This window comes from Rousettus aegyptiacus, unplaced genomic scaffold (assembly GCF_014176215.1).
Source record: "Rousettus aegyptiacus isolate mRouAeg1 unplaced genomic scaffold, mRouAeg1.p scaffold_m13_p_11, whole genome shotgun sequence".
In the NCBI taxonomy this organism is placed as follows: domain Eukaryota; kingdom Metazoa; phylum Chordata; class Mammalia; order Chiroptera; family Pteropodidae; genus Rousettus; species Rousettus aegyptiacus.
The window spans coordinates 39,327,522-39,338,159 of record NW_023416286.1 but is presented as its reverse complement, the minus strand read 5'-3'; the positions used below and the strand labels follow the sequence as shown (position 1 = coordinate 39,338,159).

General features: G+C 38.7%; 1 pseudogene; it reads right to left on the bottom strand.

Annotated features, from left to right (window-relative positions):
- Positions 1-4,845: 4,845 nt before the first annotated feature.
- Positions 4,846-10,167, bottom strand: LOC107503197 (annotated as a pseudogene).
- Positions 10,168-10,638: the final 471 nt, after the last annotated feature.

Here is a 10,638-nt window from a genome sequence, read left to right as displayed (position 1 = left end):
ATAAAATAAAGCCATCAAACTGCCTAACTCCCAGGCCTCACACTGCCCCTACGATACTGGGTGGCTATGAGCCTCATGTTCTCTCAATTTTAAAAATGAAAAGATTCTCTGGGTCAATGGTTCTCAAGTAAGACACTTAATTCATAATTTGTTTGAAAATACAGAATACTGGGCGCACTAGAGACCATTAGAGTCCAAGCGGATAGATATCAGGAATCTGTATTTGTCACAGTCCCTTTGAAGAGGAATTTTCACTCAAAAAGCTAATCAGCTCTTGGTTCTGCTTCTGTAGAGATGTTTGCTGTATAGGCTGTACTGGAAATTAACTAGAGACTCAACTTCCCTTTTGCTTGTTCTGTCTATGCAACAAATGCAACTACCTGTACCCCCTAGCAACTGACATGCTTTGTAACTTTTTGTCTGCAGCCTATAGCAACTTCCATGTGCTTTATAACCATCTGAGGACAAATTAACCAATCGGCCCATGCCAAATAAGTTCTATGTAAAGAATGTTGCAACTGAGCTCTGGGCCCAGATCTTCAGAGTGCTACCTCCTCTGGGACTGCCGTTGTAAAAAACCTGAGTTCTCCAACTTTCCAAGTGCTGCTTGGTTTCTAACAGGTCTGATTTTTGCAACTTTTCTGCAACACCTTCATAGTCAAGTTTGAGAACCACTAGCCTACAAGAGATCTCTGGGACACACAATTGCTTGTTATGACTAACTCTCTGCTACTCACCCAGAGGAAGGCTCTAACAAGATTTGTTTCTTCTGTCAGGGCATTTGCAATCTGCAAGAGGTAAAGAGAATGGTGAGTATAACGATAAAATAGCTAACATCCAAGGTACCTTGGCAAGCTCCAGCTCTCTCTGCCCTGCTGTTCCTTCCCAGCCAGGATCACCCTTGGTCGCAAAAGCTGACTAGCTCTTGCAGCCACTGTTACTACATAACTCAAGTCCAGCTCTTAATAAATGAAAACCACATTTGTGCACACACACGCACACACAAAGCAAAAGTTTATAGAGTAGTCATCTTGTATCTGTCTCTTACAGGTATTACTTTATTAATTATTGAATCAATCTTTGGAGATATGTGCCACTTTGTCCCCATTTTAACCATGACAACACTGCAATACAAGGTTCAGTAATGTGTCCACAAACACCCAGCTAAGAAGTAGAGAAGTAAGGATTTGAACCCAGGTAATAAGATGCCAGCATGAGTGCTTTTATATTCCTATACATAACTTAATCTCCAAGGTAGAATTTCAGACATCAATTTTAAGGGAGACTCTAAAAAAGGTCACACATCCCTACACCCCATCAGTGAAATAAAGAAATTTGGAGGTATAGATCTCCACTATTTTTACAACCTTAAAAGTTTTTAACTAAACAAAGTTTGGCCATCCTTTGCCTAGGCCAGTAGATCTTTATGCAAGGAGGACAATCTGGAAGATGCAGGAACGTTTTAGTTGTCATGATGACAGGGAGCTAATAGCATGTAGAACCTGTTGCTGCTGAACAGTCTGCAGCATTCAAGGCAGGTCCACATAAAGGATATTTGACTTCCCAGTACAATGAGGAGACCCATGGAGAAACTCCCATAGGCAATGAAGATATGGTGTCCAGTTAAAGAGTTCTAATAGTACTCCCCCAAGACAGGGAGGAACACTGAGCGGAGTCTCCTCAGGCCGTCTGTAACTCATCTTCAACAGTCTGACCATTCTTTCTGAGGAATTCTGTTTATGAAAACTTTGGCAATTTCAGATAAGGTGGTCTCTATTAGAAAAAAAAAATCAGACTGGCCTTTGGGTGTCATCCTATCACCTACCTACCTGAATTATACTGATCATGTTTTTGGCGATTATAAAGAGAATTTAGGTCAAAGCAAAGTTTATCTGCAGTTGTGCATGTGCCCTGTCAGTAACTGGAGCACGAAAGATTGCGACAGCATAAACAAAGGCAGGATAAAAATATGCTCCTTCTATGAGTCTGTACCAGTAATGGCTATATTAATCACCATTATCATTATAGTTACCCTCCTCGGCATCATCAGAATCAATTCAGCAACTGTTTCTCTTGGTGATGTCTCCTTATTACCACATGGTATTAATTGCATCCGAGTTGATTTTCTGCTCCTACTGCTTAACAGCTGTGTGGGAGTAAATATCCCTCAGTGAAACACCAGTTCAGGCTGCTAGGACTCAGGAAATCAATCCAGATGTTGAGCAGCAGGATCAGTGGGCAGCTGCAGAATAGAATACACCGATGTCTGTGCTAAACTTAGTGATCAGGGTCTGGTGCTGGGGATTCTGAGACTTCCTTTAGAATACAATGAGCCATCAAAGAGTTAACAGTTTGAGTTTTGCTTTCTGTTGATTCAATCTAGGTCAGAAACATTCATCCTAAGGAACTTTTGTCTGGTTCCTTCTTTAAAAAATATATACAGCCACCACCAAGAGAATAGCCACACTGATTCCCTAAACATCTGATTAAAAACTGTAACTATCCCAAATTTCTATTGTGGTTATTGGGGAACAAAGCTGTCTCAGCACTTTGATTTCTTTTAAGTACATTCCAGAGCACTTTGGTTTGTGATTCTGTAAATTAGAGCTCTCACACTTTTTTCCCTAGATAGACCCAGGCAATTACATTCCAAAGCAACATCTATTTCCGTCCCTCCCTTTAGTTTCCAACTGGCTGGGAAAAGCACCAGAAGACCTGTTGATCTGTATCTCTTTTGTTGCTTTTTATCAGTTCCATTGCCTCTGGGCATCACAAACTATGTTTATTTTACTTTATTGTGTTTTAAGGATCTAGCAAGGAGTTAAAATGCAAGTCACTTACCTACATCTCCTAACTGCTTGTTTGTCTGAGTTGTCTAGTGAGGTTACCTGGGGCGCTGTTTCTTCATCTATTAAAAATAGAAATAATATTCTGTTCTTCCCACGACTTGCAAGGTGAACAGTGGTGAGGTACAGAGGAGAGACCATGAGACCAAGAACAGTGCAACAAGCTCTCCGAAGTCCTCTAGGAAAGTATGTTACAACAGGGGAAAAGCTTCTAAGAAATCATCTGCAGGCAGGGGTCTCACAACCTACCTTTGGCCTTACTATATATACTCTCCTTCTAAGAAGCTGTCTTTATGAAGGCCACAATGATAGGCTCACAGGTTTTTATGTATGAATGCAGTTTGCTTCAATATTTACAACGAGAAGTTGCAATCGATCTAAATATCAACAGCATAAGGTTAGTTAAGTAAATCATGGTATATCCATGCAATTAAATATAATGCAGCCATTAAATTAAGGTTTTCAAAAATTTTGTTATGCCATTGGAAAAATTTCAAACGAGGTTTTAAAAAAGATTAAAAATCATTCAAAAGTTTTTTTTCAAGAATTGGCGTATCTACATATATAAGTTCTTGGTTTGTATGACACGTACATGTATGTAAAAGGAGGAAGGGAAAGCAATTAAGAGAGAGATGTAACAAAAATATTAGTAATTGTTTATCACTTAGTGGGCTCTCGTGTCACTTATATTCTTCATGTTTCAAATTTTCTAAAATTTCTAACATTTGTTGCTTTTATCATCAAGAAAAATGAAAAGTATTTTAAAGCTAATTTGTGTGTGAAATTACTAAAATTATATTTTCAAATGGTTTTAAGACGTGGGAAAATGCCTAAACAAAAAAAAATCAAGATAAATTCTTATTTCACTTAGAAATATGCATTTAAGTTTCCTCCATGTCTTCATGGAGGATAAATGATTAGGATTGCAACTCTGTCTAAAGTTATAGGTGAAAAATAAAGTAAGTACATTAAAATATTAATACTATTTATTTCTGAATGGCAAGATGGGGGTGATCTTAACTTTTTTTCTTAAATTTTTCTGAATTGGAACACAACAAACAACATACATTTTTTTTGAGAGTTAAAAAAATAGAAGTGCTGATATTGGGACTTGGGCATGAAGGGGCATTAATTTTTCCATCTTTAAAAATTTAATATTTAAAATAATAAAAATAATTTGTAAACTCTTTCATGTATCCAGTTATATGAATTCACTCCTCAAAGATATAATATGTATATTCTAATACATAAAGTAGGGAGGGACTTTCCTTATTCTGAACCTAGCACAATGTGGCCAAGCAAAATATCTCTAGAGCTCCAGAAGACAACTGCACCCATTGCTCATGCCCATCCTGCCATCCAGCCTAGGCTTGGAGACGCTATCCCCTTCTGTGCCAGTGAAGCTGTAGGCTGCTGTTCCTCTCAACGTCAAGACTGAGAGAGACGGGTTGAAGATGGCACGTAAGAAGTGGAGTGTTCAGAAGTTTCATGTCAAGATCCAACATCGGCTATTCACAAGCCCGTTTCTAGTAGCCTCTTCATATTTCCTCATGCTACTGGTGTGGAAAATCAAGCTGTGATTAATTAAACATATGATTCAGAATGAGACAAACATCACTTCCTGGCTTTGAGAAATGTTGCAGAATGGAACCGTCATTTAAAAAAATACATTAAAAAAAATAATAATTGAGTCCCGAGGGCATATGTTATTTCCCACACACTATAAAACGTACTAGTCCTTCCAACCCATAATGTACGATATATGTATGGTGTATGTATATATATATACTATACATATATATATATATTTGTACCTAAATTGCAAATTTAGACAAATGGGTTTAACGTATTAATCTGTCAACTGTATATATTTTTTTGAAAGAAGGGAATAACAAATTCTACTAAAATTATTGAATTGAATTGTAACTTTAATAAGCATTTTTGTATCCAAAATGTGTTTATTTGTATGGTTCCTCTGTCATCTTGATTCAGGGTCCTTCTAATGCTGCTTCCTTCTAAAGGAACACAGTTCTCTGCCAGCCTTGCTCTTCCTCCTGCAGGCTGACAGAGGGCAGTGGAGCAGCCAACATACAGAACTACCCTTAGTGCACGGCCGACGGCGGTGGTGATTTTATAGCATCCTATTGCTCCAGAAGATAGCTGCACCAACACATTTCACATCCATGAAGTGGGAGTTGGGGCTCTGCACCAGGAGCTTCTTCCTGTGTTTCCTCTCCTTTTCTGGAGAGGGATGAAGGAGGTCCTTAGCGAGAGGCGTGTTCTCGTGGGGAGACCGTCACTGCCAGAAAGGTTAATAAGCATTTTTGAGGGTTTTTTGTTTTTTGTTTTTTCCTGTACAGAGATGTGAGGAATTAAAAAAAGAAAAAGTCTTTGGTTTTTTTCGCCATTGTCTTGCCTGTTTCAAAGGACTTGTACTCACTCATTTCCTGTCTCCTAACCCTAGCTTGGCCTTTGCCTGGCTCTTGTGGTCTTCAGTCTCCGTCTTCTGAGCACGAAGAGAACTGATCACTCCATATGTGACTGGAGATCCTGTCTACCCAAAGCATATGTGTTCAATCAACTTTAATACTCCTACAATCCAGAAGAAGTGCAATGCTCAGGACTGGGAATAATTATCATTTGCATGACATTAGCAAGGTTTTCTGCTGTGCCGGAGGGGCGGGGCTCACCCCATCACTCCACTAAGGCTGGCTGGCAGCTTAGGAAAGAGCAGTCAGCGACTGTTCAGCCCGTAATGCACACATACCTGACCTCTTCCTTCTCATGCTCACAGTTGTCCTCCCTCAATTTTCTCTGTCACCTTGGAGTCACAGAGTGTACTGTGATTATTGAGTGAAGTGGCTGATCTTTCTCATTTTCCGCAATGTGTCCTTGATACTACTCTTCATTAAGAAGGGAAATCAAAAGCCGCGGCATTTTCAAGCCAGTGAAATATTAGTGGGCTCCTAGACAGTCCAAATAAGGAAACTCCAGGGAGCGTCAGGAACCCCATCAGATGCACCAGCCCCTGCAGAGCCACGCTGGAATCCCCAGCTCCACACCACTTCTCAGACCAGGAGTCCTGGGGATCCTGGCTCCCGCGCAGTTATCTCTAAGGGAAACATGTGACGGTGCATAGAGGACCAAAGGAGACACAGAGGACCTGAGTTCTTTGCTGATCTCTCTTGCTAACCATGCAAATGGTGTGAGCTAATTTACTTCTCTGAATTTTGATCTTCTTTTTTTTAAAGTGAGAAAGAAAATATTTCTTTTTCCTATTCTCGGCACTATTATAAAGATTGAAAGAGATAATACTTGTGAAGGCTCTTTTCACACCATGAAGCACAAGGGTAATAACTAAGAAGTGGCTTAAAGGAATATTAAAGTTGCCCCCCCAAAAAACAGATATTGATATAGATGTAGATATATATAGACTATAGATCTAGATATAGGTGATATAGATATGAATGAAGATAGAGATAGATAAATATAGATATCACTAATCTTGGCAGGGTGGGGGGAAATGCACTCTTTCTTACACTGCAGGAATAAAGATGAACAGGTAGAAACTTTACAATTTATCGATATACATCAAAAAGCATTAAAAATGTGTGTATCCTTGGACCTAAAAATTCTACTGTATTGCTCTGAAATTTTAGTTTTAGCACGTCAGAGTGACATGTGGATTTGTAGCATATGCAGGAATTAATTCAGCTAAAGCCTTTCTCTGTTCTTCAAACTTAGAAATATTACCCAACACAAAATTTGTTAGAGCAATTCTAGTACTGGGAATGTTGTCAAAGACATTTGCATCCCAGTAACTTCACATAGAAATAAAATACATTACATAATTTTAAAAATTATTTATGACTTTTTTCATTCACTTGTGAGCAATAAAATGATCATATGTAAATGTGTGCACATATGTATACAAAAGAGTTCAGAAATATAATAGCAAGAAATTAGAGGTTAGATGTGGGAGGTAGAATGAAGGATCTTTTTTTTTAATTTGAAGAGCTGTAGTTTTGAATTAGTTTTATAGTTAATACATTTGCTTTTGCATATTCAAAAGTCACTTTTAGTTTAGAACACAACATAAATCAATATGTGATTAATAATTCATCTAACACTAATAATAACTGCCATAAGAATGCAGAAAAGGAAAATCAGCAAGAGAACCAGCTAGAAGAATGGGTATGATTTAGTAGTGACAGAGAAAGGGGATTTTAGTCCAAAGGAACAGTAGGAGTTCAAATTCGGTGTTAAAAAAGAGAATAACATGTACATGATACAAAAGAAGAAAAATTCTAGTAAGAAAGTTAATGGATAATAACATCTGATAGAAAGGATATAGGTTGAATAGAAAACATTAAATTTTATTCTATCAGCAGTGGAGGCCATTGGCTATTCTTGATCCTGAATGTTCAATTTGATATATATTTCAAATATATATATTTTTTATTTATATATTTATATTTATATATTTAAGATATAGGCACATCTATTTTGGATGTTAAAGCAAGATTCTGAGCATCCAAACCTGGGGACTTCTAATGTAACTGATTCCTGCCCAACCACTTTGTCTCTATCACAAGAGTGCTCCTCTCTTCCTCAGCATCACCATCATAGCTGCAGTTTCCTCCCCTTTAGCTCTAAACTTCCGTAGAGAGGCAGCACCTCTGGAGAAAGCTGTATTATTACTTCAAGCATCGGTGAAACAAGGAAAAATGGTTACCACAAAATCTCAGTTTTTCAATAAAGAAAGCAACTGCCATAATCATTGGCCCTTTGCGAGTGGAGAAAGAAAAGCAATACAAGGTTCCAGGAGGCTTTGAGGAAGTCACCGGCTTAAAATTTGAAAATGGGTAGCCCACCCCTGAGGCACTTCACACTTTCTGTTGGATCCCCCTCCAAAATTCCAGAGTTGTCCCACAAGTCTGCTTTCAAGTACAATAATCACACAGGTAAAAAGGTAAATAAAGGCTAACTATTTGTCCTAGACTGGAATTCATTACTGCCATGTTTTAAACAAATATTTTTACTCATCATCTTTTAAACAAATATATTTGAACAAATATACTTCCAAATGAAACAAGAAAGCCTTTTCAGAATATGTACATTTCACATTTCTGCCACGCCATGAAGAAATGACAGTTTAAGGTAAAGATCACAAACTGACCTGCTGAAGGTTGGCTGTAGTCTTCAAACATGCTTTGTTTGATAATCATAGGCTTTTTAAAAATTGTGCTAACATCTTAAAATTCCACATAAAAATCCAGACTTCTGGTGTCTCCTGCAAAGTCAGGAGACCTGGGATCCTGGAGTTCACTTCCAAAGGCCATAGTCATCTTAGCTGAACAGACTTTTTCTCCATTATATGTGGCAATCTGCCACCTTCCTCGCCCCACCACATGGCCTTGTTCTAGACTTGTTAACTTCTTGGTCCCTAAGGCATCTAATTCTGCCTCGCGTGCTAAGCAATGACATCTCTGTAGAAATGAATACACAAGAAGATTGAGAACATACTCTGAGAGAACAAAACAATATGAGTGTGTTGAGACTACAAGAAAAAAGAAACTAAAGTCATTGAAAAGAAACTAAAGTCATTGAAAAGACAGCAGGGACTAATGGTCACGAGACCAGTAGTTGAAAGATCTGGATTCTTAGCTCAGCTCTGTTGCTCAGCTGAGAGATGCCACCACATCACCGAATGTCTCTATGCTACTGGGTCTTCATCTGTGACCCACAGGAAGCAAACGGATGCCTTAGCATCTTGTAGATCTAAGACTATGTTTGGCAAACTATGGGCCTCAGGTCAAATCCAGCCAGATGTCTATTTCTGAACAGCTCACTAGATAACAATGGTGCTTATGTTTTTCAATGGTTGGGAAAAAGTAAAATGAAAAATAGTATTTTGTGGTACAGAAAAAGTATATAAAATCTTTATATGAGCAGCCATAAATAAAGTCGCACTGGAGCACTGCCATGCTGACTCATTAACATATGGTCTGTGACTGCTTTCAAGATACAACAGCAGAGCTGCGGAGTTGCAACAGAGACTGTGGCCCACAAAGCCTCAAATATTTACTACTTGGCCCTTTACAGAAAAAGTTTGCTGACCCTGATCTAAGACATCATTCTAAGCTCCTCCATTAAAATATGAAACACTACCAGAGAATTCCTCTTTTGTATTTATATAAAGTATTCTTTCTAAAATAATTTGAAGGTTCCAGGTGACTATGTCAGTAGCAGGTGTTTTAAGTATAACCAAGGGCCTGTTTACATAGGCCTTTTTTCCATGGAAATAATAATAACAGTGGCTATACTTTATTGAACCACACTATGTTCTAGGCATTTCACAGGTGTTATTGCATTAAAAGTCTCTGCCATCCCTTCAGGTAGGTTTCATTATCCCCCTTTTTTAGGTGTGCTAACCAAAGCTTAGGAAATAATATTCCCGAGTTCGACAGCTAATAAATGACCAAGTGAAAATTCAAACCTCAGTCTGTCTACCAAACCCAGTTTATTATAAACATGTTCGTTATAAATGCATTTATGAATTGAATGCCCACTCCCAGGGAGGTGAGGCCTAGAGACAAACTGGTACTTAACGCCATTCTCTGCGACAGCCAAAATTTCTTTCTTATCAACCCTACCCCATCCCTAATTCTAAAACTCTACGCATAGTAGATTCCCCTGACTTGCTTTCCCCTTAAACCTCATCTTACTCCATCAGCAACATTGCCGTGGAAGCTTAGGATACCCAATGTTCCTCAACTTGATGATGGGATGCTGAGTCCTCATGAAAATAAAACCCCGTCAACCACTGATGTGCTGGGCCGGTGGAGGGGCTCATCCATGCTGTATTAATATGACCTTTGAAGCCAACCTATTCACTGCATGCTTGCCATTCTTGATGGCTGTTCATTTCTCTTAATACTCCCACTTTCATACTATAAGGGTTTTTTTCCCACTGTTTCAGTTAAAGCAAGTGCTCTAGAATGGAGAGAAACTCTTCAAGCAGTACATTTGCAAGCAATAGATTAGTCCTAAATGAAAGAAAGGGGAAAGCAGAAAAAAAGATTTGAGATAGAGAAGTGGTGAAGAGGAGGCTGACAAGAGTAAAAAGAGACGAGAAATGGAATAGCGAGACAGAAAGATGGATAGAAGAAAAGAAGGAAAAAAAGATGGCTAGTGGGAGAGACATAAAGAAGAGAGTTCTGAGAGAACAAAGAGAGAATAAAAGATACAGTTTTCCCTAGAAGAGAAGAGAAGGAGAATATCCAACCGCCCTACTTACCGCATCCTCCTCCACCCCCATCCCCTACCCCCACTCCTCAGCCCTCACCCCCATCCATCTGCAATCATTTCAATTTGAAGCCAAATAATGTCTGAGATTTGGGATTCACTAGTAAACTAGCTCTGATTCCCTAATCCCAGCACCGGATGTTTGGGGGTGTTGGGATTCAGAGTTAATTAATTCAGCCACCTGTAACATTTCTTCAGATGTTGCTACCTTTCATCTTGGTGCAAAGTTATTTGCAGATGCTGAGCAACTGCTTTCCCACCCCCTTACTTCCACAGCTCTGAAGAGCTGTGTCTCAGTCTTCCTAGGCAAGCTGTTAGCCCCATGCTCCTTTATTTCCAAACTCAGATTTTGAACTTGGGGTAGAAAACTCAGGGAGAATTTATAGTTTTCTATACTTTTAAAATTTGTTTCTTTGTGACCTCTTTATTGTGCTATGGAAAACAGAAAGAAAAACCTATATTAGGTAAAGCGTCTGGTTTTAGT